At 43.1% G+C, this 17403-nt stretch overlaps 1 protein-coding gene across 1 annotated transcript in view; it reads left to right on the top strand.

Moving 5' to 3' along the window:
* Nucleotides 1-1271: 1271 nt before the first annotated feature.
* The window catches only part of LOC135221321 (BCAS3 microtubule associated cell migration factor-like), a 99978-nt gene continuing 83846 nt past the window's right edge, over nucleotides 1272-17403 (top strand). The window contains exon 1 of the mRNA XM_064259126.1: nucleotides 1272-1417. The gene's annotated coding sequence lies outside the window, so the exon portion shown is untranslated. The remainder of the gene's footprint in view (nucleotides 1418-17403) is intronic.

Here is a 17403-nt window from a genome sequence, read left to right on the forward strand (position 1 = left end):
TAGCTCTCCAACCCTATGTTCCCTTGAATCGAGAGTAGTAGATCATAACCTTGTCAGGCAGTCGTTGTGGAGAGAGCGAGAGAGAAAGGTACTACCCTAAGTAGCCAAGCACTTCAACGGCCAACAGCGTGCGTCCAGCTCACCATGTAGGGAGCTAGCGTTATCAAGTATCAAAATATATTCTAATAAGTGCAACATCATGTTGAAGTTGATAGCAGATGTCTTTTATCCGAGGTAATTATTTGAGATAGCCTGTTAGCGAAATGCTGCATTAATCGCCTCTGCCTGGCCGTTACTGTAAGACAGCTGACATGAAATCAGCTGTTTTCTGTGCGAGGCCTAAAGAAAACAAACGCAACGTGGCTCTGGGGAAAAAAATTAAGAATTTTTGTGGGCACAAAGCTTCCAGATTCAGTTAAAAGGAAAAGAAAAGGAAATATGACTTTAAGCCTCTACCACGTAATAGCGTTTTACCAGGTTTAACATAATTATAGGATGTTTAGGCCGGCGTCCTCTGTAGGCCCAAGCTATTCATGGGTGATCATGGGTACCTATTTTCGAAGTAGGTACACATGATACAAAAATAAAAGCGTTTCAATAAATCTTTTGCAGAGGCAATAACTCGGCTGCACGTTTTTTTCTTTTTCTTATTTCTGTTTACAAAACTTGTTAGTATAACTTATTTTGTGAAATATACAACACCTCCATTTAAATCTTGCTTCTCATACAATAAATCGTCACAGTAGAAAACTAAAAAGCAAATGAACGAAATTTGCTCTCCTGAAATATTACTTAGAATGTCGAGTGAGTTGAATGTATGCCAAACCGATGTACCCTACCCGTTAGCTATTATGCAATATACTTTTACTTCTATTTCTTGAGATTGTCTAACTACATTTCATTCAATCGTAAAAAATAGACAAATTTTTCTTCCATCTTTGGCAAGAATTGGTACTATAATTTATGATACTGCTTAACTTCGTCTATCTTGTTCTTATGAAAAGGACTGAGGTTTATTAATAAATACCGATTGTTCCTTGGTAACCATCAGCTGGTTTCCTAGAAAATCTTGTATCATGGCAAATAATTTTTCCGAGGCAGGCCATGTGTAATATTCACAACAAAAGATCATTAATATTGCTGCTGAGGGGATTTAATACTAATTATGGGAGGATTCACATACATCTAAAATTTTGAAGAAAATGAGATAGTTTCAAGTCGAAGTCAAAGTCAGTAGGAAATGGAACATAGACCCTCTGGTGTCGATACCCAGAACTTTAGTAACAAACAAAACAAAGATCAGCTGACGCTAGTGCGACGCAGTTCACGAAAATTAAAAAAATATAACGTTATTTGAGTGTATTCATAGGTCAACTGCGACAGAAGAGAAGTAAAAACATGATGTAGTTGTTGGAAGGTAAAACGAAGTCAATTTTATTCTGTAGTTCGTGAAAATTGCTAAATAAGAAATGTAGAATGATTGTTGATGATGAGTGTCAGAGGGATCCTTTGTTTTGTTTTGTAGGTGACGCAAGGTGCCTTCATCACGTAGCCTATTCCCATTTGGGAGAAATTCCAACAACAGATATTTTGGTACCTCCTCGGTAATACTACTTTACTGTAATGTCTTGCATGATAAATAAGCCATACCTATATTGCCCCGACTGCTAATAGCTTATGTTTAGTGCTTTTCTGATCAGTGCGCCCCCCCTTTTGTTGGTGCAAACCACCCGATATTAGGGGGAAACATCAGTACAGGCCAACCCTCATCACGGTAGACGGGTCTTATTCACTCGATATTTAATTGGTGAAACATGAATACAATTGCAACTCTAAGCATACCATTTAAAAGACTGAAGTTTCGTCAACATATTGTGATATATGAAAGCCCCATACGAACTAAAATAAGCATGTGAGCTCTTCGTAAAATATGTTTTCAAGGCAGTTTTGAAATCCAATATGGCGGCTACGTTTTTCATGGACGGTTTCTCATCAGTGACGGACAACCTCTTTCCCCAGCCTTCCCAGCACTCATTTGAACAATGTTAGCGTATGTCTGTAACGTTTATTGATCTTACTCAAGATTGCAGTTGTAATCAGCACAATAAAACAACATTTTGTTGCCTATATTAGTGAAAGTATGAAACTTGTTATTCCCGGGGTTATGGTTGGAACTGAATTCATTCTTACCTTGTAATCGGCGGTTTTTATCCTTACTGCCATCACAACTGAAACTCCACAGTGCTTATTTGATTGTTATTATACACATTTTGGTCTCAGTTCACTCCACATTGCACTTTAAACCCGTTGCTGTTCCTGGTTCTAAGCGCGCGCGCCATAAACACAATTACAAACAGCAGACGACGACAGACGACGAAACTGCAAAGTTTTATTCCCTAAACTGTTTACTTTACTCGTTATTTAGTTTAAATTTACATTGTTATTTAAAAATTTTGATTTAATTCATGTATATTATCCCTTTTTTGCAACCAAATTACCCCGAAAAATTACAGATATTTCTAACGTAGATAAAATCAAATGTTTCTAACGTTTTCGTACATCTGGCTGCCGAAAACCATAGAGGAACGAATACGGAAAAGTGCATAGAGGAACGACTACGTTTTTTTTTTTTGCTTTTTTGTTTTGCTAGCACTTTCATTGATTTTCAGTCTTTATTAGTATTTTGAATTTCTTAAATAATCGTATGCCAGAAATAAATGTAACCTTTAATGTTTGCATGCTAAGAATGGCAAAATCATCGTTGCCACATTAGTGGAGGCTTCACACATACGCCGTTCCATTATCCTGTTAAGCGTCCGCCCCTGATGAGCTCGCTGCTAACGTACCGTCACGCTTTTTTTTGTAATCAGGGATCATAGCACTGATGATAGTTTTTCAAAGTTAATATTGATTTTTATGCTTGTTATTCATACTGTATTAACTGTTGGAAATTTCCTCTCTCTCTCTCTCTCTCTACTCTCTCTCTCTCTCTCTCTCTCTCTCTCTCTCTCTCGGAGTCCAGTCACTCGGCAAAGAAAAGTCATCTTCACTCCCGCAATTGGAAGAAAAGTTTGTATCATCACTGGAGGATTCAGAACTAGAGCTCTCATCATCAAATAGGTTATCAATACCACACTCCTCATCTAGTATTTGATTGATCTCACCTAAAGAAATATGCCTCCTCTTTGGGACATTCATTGTGAAAGACGCGAAATCCAATTTGTCCTCGATAAACGCCCGAAGCGTATTGAAAGAAAACCAACAGGGACAGGCAGTTTTCTAGCATAAGCGACCACCAGGAAAGAGTTGCCAGGCTGGAAATAAGTTTCCCATGTGCTGAGAGTGTTACCAAATGATGTTCCTACACTTTCTATGCGAGTAAACGTATTATTACGGGGCTGACGACTTGACAAGCACAGTTAAAGTCTTGAACGTAATATCCCGTTGAAGGCGCTACCGAGTAGATCGCGGTAAAACGTATTATTACGTGGGGTGACGCTTAACAGGTTTATAAACTGTTTCCATGAATTCTAGTTGTCATAGTAATGCAATAATGATTAAAATTGCTTTAATATTTATGTATATATACTTCCAATACATAGCCTAATTTCACCAATTTCAACGTTTTGTGTGTAGTCTTATACCCAGTTTGGAGGGTCAACACATACCGAATGGCAACAGAGAGAGAGAGAGAGAGAGAGAGAGAGAGAAAGGAAGGCGGAGGAACGAAGAAGAAAAGGGATGGGGGGGGGGGGGGGGGGGGGGAGAGGGTAGGTGGAGCTTTATACGCGTGTTCGTATCCATTTCTGCATAATGGAGTTTTTGTCTCTTGGTACAAGGACAAGTGTCGTTATTCTTTACGATTAGTGATTCACGATACCCTTATAAATTACGGCACTGGGTGTAATGCACTATAGCAAAATCTCGTTCTGTTAAGAGTGTTCGTTACAGAAATAGGTATTGCCCAAAAAACCTGCTTGCACTGTCTCTGAAACCATAGTAGACATGCTGCTTAGTTGTCAATCAAGTTTTTATAACCAAGTATTTTTTACAAGCTAGCTATTGAATAAATTTTTATTTTTCTCAGTCAAAACATATGCCCCTCAATGCTAACTTTCCTCTTTTAACGACTTTCTGGTCATTGCAAATTCGGCCCCATAATTTCTTATGGTGCGAAAACAGACAAGAGGCCCAGGGACCGAAAACGATTGCGTCACACTACGGCGATAATCCAGCAGTAAAACATCTTCATATATCCAAAAAGTAAATAATAAAGATATATATGCGCATTACGCTTATAACAAATTGATATCTGTATAGCTGATAACAATCTGCATGAATAACTGGTAAACTGTTCTGCAATGACAGTTGAGTATAGCAATTATTTACAATAGGTACGAAAGTCAGATGTCGTGACGTCATAATACAGAACTTGAAAGAACGTTCTAATTCAGAAAAATAATTACTTAAATTTGAGTCAGAGTCGAGTTACTTTTCAATAACGAATATTTTCAAATTAATCATCATAAATATGTAAAAATATTGATGTTTTACTACTTATTAAAAATTAGCCAAGAGCACGCTTCTCGTCATCCTTCTTACCCCAACAGCTGTTTACGCCTGGCTTGTTGTTGATGAGAAATCGTGTTTCGATTGGTTGTGATAAAAGTGCTCCAGCGTCTGTGGGTACAAGTGGTGTGCGGATTTATCACAGGAAATGGTTAGTTTATTGACACAAGCTACTCCGTAAACATCGAGATGGCGTCAATCTTCGAAACATTTTTTAGTTGTAAGTAAAATTTCTAAAGCGTTTTGGTGAGATTTCCACTGCCGTGGGCGCCATTTTCAGTACCTCTGTTTAAATCTGTTTAAATCTTAAAATTTGGCCATAATTTCTAACTTTGGGGAAAATACTTACTTCGAAAGGAGAGTAGAGGTCTTTAGCTCCGTTTCTCACCAACAACAAGTCGCGACTGATGCCCATCTCGGTGTCAGGACGCGTTATAATGTACTTTTTCGGAGGGTGGCTTGCACTGATGATAGCTGGCCTGCGTGGCCTGCTTTGATGTTTTACCCTATGTTGCCCCAGCCTTCTGTGGGCATAATGGTAGCCTGTGGATGAACCCAGTGGCCATTTGATAAAAGCCTATTGTGCCTGGTTGGTAATTGTTGCTGCCTTGTTTCTTACCGATATCTGTAACTAGTTGTTTTTCTATACTTGAGTCTGACGCTTTTCCATGCTCTCTCTTTCCTAGTTTTTCGGGTCATTACATCTTTGGAATATTTATACATAAATTGCATTATAAAAGTTATTGTCTTCTTCAAAGTCAATATCCACCAAAAAATCAAATGTAGGGGGAAACACCAGCGACTACCAACCCATATCACGGTGGACAGGTCTTATTCACTCGATATTTAAATGGTGAAACAAGAATACAATTACAACTCCAAGCATACCATTCAAAAGATTAAAGTTTCGTCAACATAATGTGATATATGAAAGCCCCATACAAACTAAAATAAGCAAGTGACGCTCTTCGTAAAATATGTTTTCAAGGCAGTTTTGAAATCCAATATGGCGGCTACCTTGTGGATGTACAGGTTCTGATCAGGATGACAACAATCTTTCCCAGCCTTCCCAGCACTCATTTGAACAATGTTAGCGTATATATGTAACGTTTATTGATCTTACTCAAGATTGCAGTTGTAATCAGCACAATAAAACAACATTTTGTTGCCTATATTACTGAAAGTATGAGACTTTTTATTCCCGGGGTCATGGTTTGAACTGAATTCATTTTTACCTTGTAATCGGTGGTTTTTATTCTTACTGCCATCACAGCTGAAACTCCACAGTGCTTATTTGATTGTTATTGTACACATTTTGGTCTCAATTCACTCCACATTGCACTTTAAACAAGTTGCTGTTCCTGGTTCTTAAGCGCTTGCGCCACAAACACAGTTATGAGCAGCAGACGACGAAACTGCAAAGTTTTATTCCCTAAATTGTTTACTTTACTCATTATTTAGTTCAACTTTACTTTGTTATTTAAAAATTTTAATTTAAATCATGTATATTATCCCTTTTTTGCAACCAAATTACCCCGAAAAATTACAGATATTTCTAAAGTAGATACAATCCAATGTTTCTAACCTTTTCGTACATCTGGCTGGCGAAAACCATAGAGGAATGACTACGGATAAGTGGATTATATATATATTTTTTTTTTTGCTTTTTTGTATTTGCCAGCACTTTTCATTGATTTTAGTCTATATTAGTATTTTGAATTTCTTTAATAACCGTATGCCAGAAATAAATTTAACCTTTATTGTTTGCATGCTAAGAATGGCAAAATCATCGTTGCCACATTAGTGGAGGCTTCACACATACGCCGATTCATTATTATAAACTGTTTCCATTAATTCTAGTTGTCATAGTAATGCAATAATGATAAAATTGCTTTAATATTTATGTATATATACTTACAATACATAGCCTAATTTCACCAATTTCAACGTTTTGTGTGTAGTCTTATACCCAGTTTGGAGGGTGAACACACCAATTGGCAACAGAGAGAGAGAGAAAGGAAGGTGAAGGAAGGAAGATGGACATGGGTGGTGGTGGAGGTGGGGGGAGAGGGTAGGTGGAGCTTTTTATGCGTGTTCGTATCCATTTCTGGATAATGGAGTTTTTGTCTCTTGGTACAAGGACAAGTGTCGTTATTCTTTATGATTAGTGATTCACGATACCCTTATAAATTACGGCACTGGGTGTAATACACTATAGCAAAATCTCGTTCTAATACGAGTGTTTGTTACAGAAATATTGCCAAAAAACGTGCTTGCACTGTCTCTGAAACCCATAGTAGGTATGCTGCTTAATTGTCAATCAAGTTTTTTGTAATCTAGTATTTTTTACAAGCTAGCTATTGTATAAATTTGTATTTTTCTCAATCAAAACATATGCCCCTCAATGCTAACTCTCCTCTTTTAACGACTTTCTGGTCATTGCAAATTTGGCCCCATTAATTTCTTATGGTGCTAAAACAGACAGAGGACCAGGGAGCGAAAGTGATTGCGTCACACTACGGCGGTAATCCGGCAGTAAAACATCTTCATATATCCTAAAAGTAAATAATAAAGGTATATATGCGCATTACGATTATAACAATTACATGAATAGCTGATAGCAATCTTCATGAATAACTGGTAAACTGTTCTACAAGAAAGTTGAATATTGCAATTCATTTACAATAGGTACGAAAGTCAAGATGTCGTGACGTCATAAAAGACTTAAAAGAACGTTCTAATTCCGAAAAATAATTACTTAAATTTGAGTCAGAATCGAGTTACTTTTTCTATAACAAATATTTTCAAATTAATCATTATAAATATGTAAAATATTGATGTTTTATTATTTATTTAAATAATTATCTAGTGCATGCTTCGTCGTCGTCTTCTACCAAAACAGTTGTTTACTTAAAAACGTCATGGCCAGGGACCGTGTTCCGATTGTTGTGATGAAAGTGCCCCAGCATCTATGGGTACAAGTGATGTGCGGATTTATCACTGGAAATGGGAAGTTTGTTGACACAAGCGACTCCACAAACTTCGAGATGGCGTCAATCTTCTAAGATATTTAAGCGTAAGTAAAAATTTTGAAAGCATTTTGGTGAGATTTGCACTGCGTTGGCCACCCTTTTCACTACCCTCTTTTTAATGCTTTAAATTTGGCCTTAATTTCTAACTTTGGAGAAAATACTTACTTCGAAAGGAGAGTAAAGGTCTTTAGCTCCGTGTCTCACCAACAATAAGTCGTGACAGATGCCCATCTCCAGTGTCAGGACGCGTTATAGGGTAAACAACCACATGGATTTTGCTCAACTCACTGACGGTCACGGCTGGACACCCTCCGAAAAAGTACTTATAACGCGTCCTGACACCGGAGATGGGCATCAGTCGCGACTTCTTGTTGGTGAGAGAAGGAGCTAAAGACCTTTACTCTCCTTTCGAAGTAAGTATTTTCTCCAAAGTTAGAAATTAAGGCTAAATTTTATGAATAGGACTTACCTGGCAGTTATATATATATAGCTATAGTCTCTATCGGTCCGGCAGATTTTTTCAAAACCCGCGGCAACCGCCGAGTGGTAGGTGTTTGGTTAGGTGGTAAACAACCCTAACAGGGTGTACTTGGAATCATTCCTGTTTTCTGTTCCTCAGATCATCTCTGCCGGTTGGACTGACAACATCGTTACTAGTCCGCCATCGGGTTTTTTCGCTCGCTTCCCTGTCGCTGTATTTCAACTGATAGTTGGATGAAAAGAAATGGATGGAGATGAAACGCTATGTGCGTAGATTAGAATTGGATAAAGTAAGGAGGGTTTCTAAATTTAAATCTAGGTCTGTGAGTGATGTTAGTCTAGACCTTTCTTATAATCCCTCAACCCCTTTAGAAGTAAAACCTGCTCCTGAGGTAGTAGCTCTGTTACGGACTCTGAGATCTCAGAGACAATGTTACGGCCTCTGAGGGAGGTCCGCTTCAGGTTCGATATGAAATAATAAAAAAAAAATATATTTCAACACCAGCAGTTGAAACTGGGGATACGAATATAGAAAGAAACACTAACACAACAAAAGTTTATTTACAAGCTTACTAACAAAGGTAAATGCAGAATGGTATCTCCTATTTACATAAAAAGATAGAATCTTACACTGCATGAACTGGGGGAACAGTGAGGCAATGCAAATACTTGCTAGTCAATTTGGCAATTCGACGCGCTGGCTTCATAAATGTAGAGCGGCAATTGCAGTCGTCCTCTTGACTCCGTATTGCAGAAACTAGTCTACTTGTAAGGCAGGAAATCCCCAAAACCTGTAGCAGGACCTTTTCTTCTCTGAAGTCTGCTCGACGTCGAGGAAACACGGCCGTCCACTCTTGAAGACGACTAGACCAATATCCAACCAACTCTCGAACAACTCTTCTTTTGATTGATACTTCATCGGTTCCTTTGTCTCTGTCTCTCTCTGACGATCACTGCTGCTGATCTCTCACTGATAATCTGATCTGTGGCTCGGTGACTAACTGGTGATCTCTCTCTTTTACGATCTCTTCCTTCTCTTCTACGATCACTGTTTGCTCCTACTTCCTTCGTCGTATTTATACGGCACTCTGGGGGCGGAGCCTACGGTGAGCGTCACAGACTCCCGAGTTTACTAGGACTCCCTATATGAATCTAGACGAGGTATTGCATCAGAAATCGCGGCGTTTCTCACGTCCCGATGAGATCCACAACACTCCTGCTGATTCTAGAACCATCATGATAACAGGCACCTCCAACACATTGCGCTAACGCCTCCTTGCTGCCGAACTTCTCGAAAATGCGTTCTCCTTTCCTTTAACTTTTTTTGCTATGAAGCAATTACCATCACAAGCTCCTGCTCCTTCTACCGGACCTGTAGCTACTTTGGATGACCCTCAGTACGTCAGGATGGCGGCTGAGATGAAGGACCTTAAGGACCAACTTGCAGCCTTGAAGGAAGGTAAGAGTGCAGGTGAAATTAGTGTTAGTGCTTGTGAAAGTGCAGTGGAGGTGGCGACTGATCGATCTTGTCACACCCCTAGGTCTAGACCTCTACCAAGCTCCCAGGACCAAGGGAGAAGGTACGTCGACGACCGCAAGGGGGTGAGAGGAACGTATCCTTGGTCAGCCGTCGCCTCAAGTAGTCCTGTTGCTTTTTCCCATGCTGCTTATGACCGCCACGGAAAAGGCGTGTCGGACGTGGTAGTGTCTTCTGTGAGCCCCTCTCCAAGACGCAGATGGCAGTATGAGGAGTCGAGGCCGACCAAGAGAAGGTGGATGCAGCAAGCTGACCAGACCCGTGATCGCTCTCCCCTTTCGAGTAGATGGAGTAGCCCGGAACCTTTTCCTTCCGACGACGATTGGAACGCCTCTCTAGCGAAAAGGTCTAAACCTAGAGCGGACGATTCTCCGCAGGACGCATGGAGGGAGGAGAGATCTCCTCTTCCTTCAGGTTACGGAGAACTCTCGAGAGATCCTTCTCCTGCTACCAGCATGGCTCGGCAGCCTTCTCCTTCGGAACTGCAAGACCCAGCAGCGGTTGCGAAATCTTTCATGACCGTCATGCAAGACCAACTGGTTTCGCTAGTGCAAGCTTTTAGACGCCCTCCCCCCAGTCGGGCAGACGTAAGGACGACAATTTACCAGTGATGAGGTCAAGGAAAGAAACTCCTGCAGAGGTTTCTGCAGTTGGTAAGAAGGAACGGAGTTCCTCTCCCTTTCGGGACTACAGACAGCACCGTTCTCGTGATGAGAGGAAGATACGTCACTCTTCGCCCAGGGAACCACCCCTCTCTCGGCACCGCGAAGTTCCTGGCACCATTCAGGGTTCTTCTCCCGACTCTCGGTGCCTCGATACATCAAGCTCTCATCGCCTCGCCTCTCCATCCTCTAGATGAAAGGTATTCTCTTCCTCTCGCTGATATAATGATTCTTTTGCTCGACACGACGACGCCTTCAGTTCTCCACGCCATGAAGACATCAACTCTCGTTCTCGACAGTTCCAGCACTCGACGACAGGACACATACAGCTCTCACGGTCAGGACGCATCCAACTCTTTACGTCAGGACGCATCCAGCTCTCGACGTCAGGACGCAACCAGCTCTCGGCGTCAGGACGCATCCAGCTCTCGACATCAGGACGTATCCAGCCCTCGTCGTCAGGACGCATTCAGCCTTCGACGCAAGGACGCATCCAGCTCCTTACAGCAGGACGCATCCAACACTAGACGCAAGGACGCATTCAGCTCCTGACATCAGGACGCATCCAGTTCTTGACGCCAGGATGCATCCGGCGATCAGCGTTACTCCCCTGACGCAGGTGTGCAGCAGGAAGAGAGTGATACTTGTGCACACGGGATGGAACATAATTTGGATGAACAAGAGACCTCCGACTTAGTTCCTTCAACTCAAAGGGAGACTAAGGAGTTGGAAGGAATTCTGGATTTAGAGGATATATCGGAGGACAAAGATAAACCTGCTAATGCGGCTGCGGACTATAAGGTGCTCTCTCGCTCCCTCCTTGAGCTGTATGGAGAGGAGTTTAAACCGGCTGCTCCTCGTTCTCCTCAGTCGCAGTTCATTAGGAAGAAATCGAAGAAGCAGTCAGCCTTCATCAAGATGAAACTGTCGATTTCGACAAAGAAGGCTCTGGTAAGGATCAATGACTGGCTTAAAGAACGTAGGCAGGCAGTGAAGTCCACCTTCTCGTTTCCTCCAGCTAAGCTTGCCTCTAAGGCGGGCATGTGGTATGAGACTGGAGAAGCTCTTGGCCTGGGAGTACCTGCCTCCTCCCAGGGGGACTTCTCCGGCATGTTAGACTCTTCTAGGAGACATGCCCCCAATTCTGCTAAGGTGATGTGGTCCATGATGGAGCTAGACCACCTCATCAAAGGAATCTTTAGGTCTTTCGAGGTGTTCAGCTTCTTAGACTGGGCTCTTGGTGCTCTGGCCAGGAAAGCAGAACCCATACAAGCCACAGGAATGGAAGACCTAACCAGTATTATGGCCTGTATGGATAAGGCGCTTAGAGATGGAGCAAACGAGATGGCTTCCCTGTTTACTGCGGGGGTTCTGAAGAAGAGGGCTCTGTTATGCTCCTTCACGACCAAAACAGTTACGGTTGTACAGAAGGCAGAACTCCTATACGCCCCTCTCTCGGAACATCTTTTTCCTCAGTCCCTGGTTAGGGACATTACCCATTCTCTAACGCAGAAGGCTACACAAGATCTTCTGACTCGCTCCGCAAGGAAGGGTCTACCGGGGAATCCGTCATCTTGGAAGGAGGAGGAGAAGAAGGTTCTGCAGTCCTTTCGAGGTAGAGCTCCAACTAGGACGGACTTCAGAGGAAGAAGGCAGGAGACGGGCAGTAGAGCGAGCAGTAGGAGCAAGGTCTGTCATACTTTTGGCAGGCCTGGAATGGAAGGAAAGAGGGGCGGACGCCTGGTTCCCTCTCAAGTCATCAGGGAGGGGTACAAGATCCCTCTCATGAGAAAGCCGCCACTTTCAAGAACGCCAAGGGCCTTAGTGGCTCAATACTCGAACGCTGTGAAACAAGGGGCACTCCTAGATCTAGTAGACCAGATGCTGGAAAAGGGAGCGATAGAACCTGTACTGGAACTAGAATCCCCAGGGTTCTACAATCGCCTGTTTCTAGTGCCCAAGGCGTCGGGTGGATGGAGACCCATTCTAGATGTCAGCGCACTGAACGTCTTTGTAGAAAAGACCAAGTTTACCATGGAGACGACTTAGTCTGTGCTGGCAGCGGTCCGTCCAGGGGACTGGATGGTGTCTCTGGACTTGCAGGACGCTTACTTTCATATCCCCATCCACCCCACTTCAAGGAAGTTCCTAAGATTTGTAGTCCAGAACAGGTGTTTCCAGTTCAAAGCCTTTTGTTTCGGCCTCAGCACGGCCCCTAAAGTTTTCACCAGAGTAATGGCAAACGTGGCGGGATGGCTTCATCAATAGGGGTAAGAGTATCCCTATACCTGGACAACTGGTTGATAAGGTCCCAGTCGAAGAGCAGGTTCTCTGGAGGACTTGCACAAGACGTTTCTGATGACCCAGGAGCTGGGTCTCATCATCAACAAGGAGAAGTCCCAGATCGAGCCGAGTCAGACGATTCTTTATTTGGGGATAGTTCTGGACTCAGCTCTTTTTCGGGCTTTTCCCTCCCAAGAGAGGCAAAACAAGTGCCTCGAGAAGGTGCAGGAATTGCTGGGGAGAGGGAAGTGCTTGGCGAGGGATTGGATGAGTTTGCTGGGCACCCTCTCCTCGCTCGAGCAGTTTGTCTCCCTGGGAAGGTTGCATCTCAGACCTCTGCAACACTTCCTTTCAAGAGTCTGGGACAGGAAGAATCAGGAGGACTCCTTTTCCTTTCCCATTCCAGCGGAGATCAAGAGACATCTGAGTTGGTGGCTGGATCCATCGAAGTTGGGGGAAGGAATCTCCCTGCTCAGGAAGAACCCAGACCTAGTGTTGTTCTCAGACGCTTCAGAGTCAGGATGGGGAGCAACACTGGGGAGCAGGGAGGTCTCAGGCTCTTGGGAAGTGGAACAGAACGAATGGCACATCAACAGGAAAGAGTTGATGGCCGTTCTGTTAGCATTGAAAGCCTTCAAAGACTCTGTCTCGGGGAGAGTAGTAGAAGTCAATTCGGACAACACCACGGCCCTGGCTTACATCAAAAAGCAAGGAGGGACTCATTCTCTGTCCCTGTACGAAACAGCAAGAGAGCTCCTTCTGTGGGCAAAGGAGAATGGCGTAGATATTTTAACAAGATTTGTGCTGGGACAGAAGAATGTAAGAGCAGACATGATCAGCAGGAAAGGGCAAGTTCTGCCCACAGAATGGACCCTCAACCTTCAAGTTTGCCAGAAACTGTGGAAATTATGGGGGAGGCCTTCAATAGATCTCTTTGCCTCCAACCAGAACAAGAGAATCCCCAACTACTGCTCCCTAGTCCCGTACAGGGAAGCAATAGCAGTAGACGCCTTCTTGATGGACTGGACAGGGATGGACACTTATGCGTTCCCTCCCTTCAAGATTATCAACCTGGTCATCAAGAAATTCGCTCTCCTCGAGACAGGGAGAATGACCCTGATAGCTCCATTCTGGCCAGCAAGAGAGTGGTTCACAGAAGTAGTGGAGATGCTAGTGGACTTTCCAAGAAGCCTTCCTCCAAGTCCAAAGCTTCTCGAACAGCCCCACTTCGAGAGGTATCATCAAAACCCCCTTGCTCTATAACTGACTGTCTTCAGACTATCGAGAAGCTTGTCAGAGCGAGAGGCTTTTCAGCACAAGCTGCGAGAGCGATCGCCAGAGCGAGGAGGGTATCTTCACAGAGAGTCTACCAATCGAAGTGGGAGATCTTTGGTGTAAGCAACGCAGAGTGTCCTCAACCTCTACCTCTGTGAGCCAGATAGCTGATTTTCTATTGTTCCTCAGGCAAGACTCTAAGCTGGCCTTATCCACCATAAAAGGATACAGAAGTATGCTTTCGGCGGTCTTAGGCACAGAGGCATAGATTTATCGCAAGATAGAGACTTGAAGGATCTCTTAAAGTCGTTTGAAACGACTAAGCAGACAGTAAGGCCACCAGCTTGGAATTTGGATGTGGTTTTGAAGTTCTTATGGAGCAGGAAGTTTGAGCCCATCTCGCAAGCGACCCTTAGAGACGTAACTAAGAAAACACTATTCCTGTTGGCTCTTGCCACAGCAAAAAGGGTCAGTGAGATTCAGGCAATAGAGAAGCAGGTAGGCTACAATCAGGACAGAGCAGTATGTGCGTTAAGGTTCGACTTCCTCGCTAAGAATGAGAACCCATCCAAACCCTTGCCGGGGACGTTTGAGGTTCCTAACCTCACAAATTTAGTGGGCCAAGAGGAGGAGAGACTCCTTTGCCCAGTTAGAGCCCTCAGGGCATATTTATCACGGACAAAGAATTTAAGAGGTTCATCCAGTTCTTTATGGTGTTCTGTTAAGGATCCTCAAAGGCCCCTCTCGAAGAATGCGTTATCATTCTTCTTGAGGGAGACGATAACAGAAGCTCACCTCTTATGTGAGGAGAACTTTGGTCTCTTAAAAGTGAAGGCCCACGAGGTGAGAGCCATTTCAACGTCACTGGCATATCAGAAGAACATGTCAGTTAAGCAAATAATGGACTCAACATTTTGGAGAAGCAACTCTGTCTTCGCTTCTCATTACCTCAGAGAGGTAAGAGTCGATTACGAAAAGTGTTACACTTTGGGCCCATACGTAGTTACGTCTTCGTTATTGGGTAAAGGAGTTACTACCTCCCCTCAACCTTAACTATGGTACGGTATGCCTGTACTCTTGGGTTTGTTTTTTTTATGGTTGTCTGAGGAAATTTACTTGGTGGAACAGTACCCTCAGTCTAGCTAGATAGGTAAGATATCTAGTCTGCAAGGTTAGGTGGTTGGGTTGAGTAAGGTTGCAGATAATAGAAGGGGAGATAGGTAGTGCAGAAGTCTAGTCACATTGTTGGTCTCGCCCCGTTTGACAGACTCGAGTGAGTTGTTTCAGCATAACTGGTCTCCACCTGGCTGGTGTTCCTAGGGGAAAGTGACTCAAGAGGCAGGGACCTTTGGAGTCAGCGACCTTAGCAGGTAAGGAATCAAGGTGGTTACCTACGACTTTTAGTTGTTTCCCAACGATGTTGGCTGTCTTTCACCCACCTCCAAATGTGTGAATCAGCTATATATATATAACTGCCAGGTAAGTCCTATTCATAAAAAATGAAGTATTTATGATAAAACAAGGTTTTATGAATACTTACCTGGCAGTTATATATATATTTTAGGTCCCACCCACCTCCCCTCAGGAGACAGGTTGGGCAAGAGATGATCTGAGGAACAGAAAACGGGAATGATTCCAAGTACCACCCTGTAAGGGTTGTTAACCACCTAACCGAACACCTACCACTCGGCGATTGCCGCGAGTTTTGAAAAAATCTGCCGGACCGATAGAGACTATGTATAGCTATATATTTATAACTGCCAGGTAAGTATTCATAAAACTTTGTTTTATCATAAATGCTTCATTTTGAAGCTTTAAACAGAGGGTAGTGAAAAGGGTGGCCAACACAGTGCAAATCTCACCAAAATGCTTTCAAAATTTTTACTTATGCTTGAATATTTTAGAAGATTGACGCCATCGCGATGTTTGCGGGGTCGCTTGTGTCAACAAACTTCCCATTTCTTGTGATAAATCAGCACATCACTTGTACCCATAGACGCTGGGGCACTTTCATCAGAACAATCGGAACACTGGCCCTGGCCATGACGTTTTTAAGTAAACAACTGTTTTAGTAGAAGACGACGACAAAGTGTGCACTAGATAATTATTTAAATAAATAGTAAAACATCAATGTTTTACATATTTATGATGATTAATTTGAAAATATTTGTTATTGAAAAAGTAACTCGGTTCTGACTCAAATTTAAGTAATTATTTTCATACAATCAACTTACCTGTCAGATATATACATAGCTAAGACTCCGTCGTCCCCGACAGAAATTCAAATTTCGCGCCACTCGCTACAGGTAGGTCAGGTGATCTACCGGCCTGCCCTGGGTGGCAGGACTAGGAACCAATCCCGTTTTCTACTCATATATTTCTGTCGCCGGTGGTATCAACATCGTTGCTGCCTCCTCTTGACTGGAATTCGCTTTTCTAAGCAATTGATCATCTTTTTGTGGACTTTTGGTGAAGTACCTGGATCGTTGTTTTGGCATTCGCTACTGTGGACTGGATTTGGACTTGCTTTTTGAATTTTTCTCCAGAATGTCTGATTCAAGTGTTTGTGTTAGAATGTGTGTGAATGTAGGCTGCAAGGTGAGGATACCGAAAGCTTCGGTTGATCCTCACACTGTATGTCGCAAATGTAGGGGTTTTGATTGTTCTATTTCATTAACACCTGTCATGAGTGTGAAAGGTTGAATGTTGAGGAATGGAAGACTCTAACTTCTTACTTGAAGAAGTTAGAAAGGGATAGAGTAAGAAGGGCGGCATCTAAGATGGCGGGTAGTTGTACAAGGCCTATTGAGCCTTTAGACAATTCTAACTCTTCTCTTAATTATGATTCTCTATCAGGACCCTCACTGACTGTACATTCAGATTCAGCTTCGGAAATTGCTGAACTGAAGGCTACCATTCTCAGGATGAAAGCCGAAAGGGCTACCATAAAAGGTAAGGATGGGTTCCCGTCACAGTTGGTGAAAGATATTTCCCGATCGCTGACGGAGAAAGCGACTCAAGATCTTCTCCTGCAATCGTCAGGAAGAAGAGACCAGTAATGGGGGTGAAAAGAAAGTGGGCGTACTCCTGTTCGGCCCTTCGAGGCGGCCCTCCAACTAGAGTTACCGCTAAAAGGAAAACGACACCGAGAAGAGAGGTCGAGCCTCGTTCCGCCCCTTTAAAAAGGGGAAAGTGAAGTGGCGCTCCTCCAAACACCAGTAGGTGCCAGGCTCCGGGGGGGATTTGCGGAAGCCTGGACTTGCATCGACACAGATCCTTGGTCGATGTCGGTTCTTCAGAAGGGATATCTCATTCCTTTCCTGGACAATCCTCCCCTGACGTCAACTCCGAGGGAATTGTCCGCCAATTACAAGGACCCTGTGTTGAAAGATACTCTTCAACAAATGGTGGATCAGATGTGGGACAAGAGAGCTATAGAACTTGTGCTGGATCAAAGCTCCCCGGGGTTTTACAATCGTCTTTTCTTGGTTGCGAAAGCCTCGGGGGATGGAGACCAGTTCCGGATGTCAGCGCTCTGAACAAGTTTGTTCAAAAACAGAAGTTC

The sequence above is a fragment of the Macrobrachium nipponense genome, chromosome 2 (assembly GCF_015104395.2).
Source record: "Macrobrachium nipponense isolate FS-2020 chromosome 2, ASM1510439v2, whole genome shotgun sequence".
NCBI lineage: Eukaryota > Metazoa > Arthropoda > Malacostraca > Decapoda > Palaemonidae > Macrobrachium > Macrobrachium nipponense.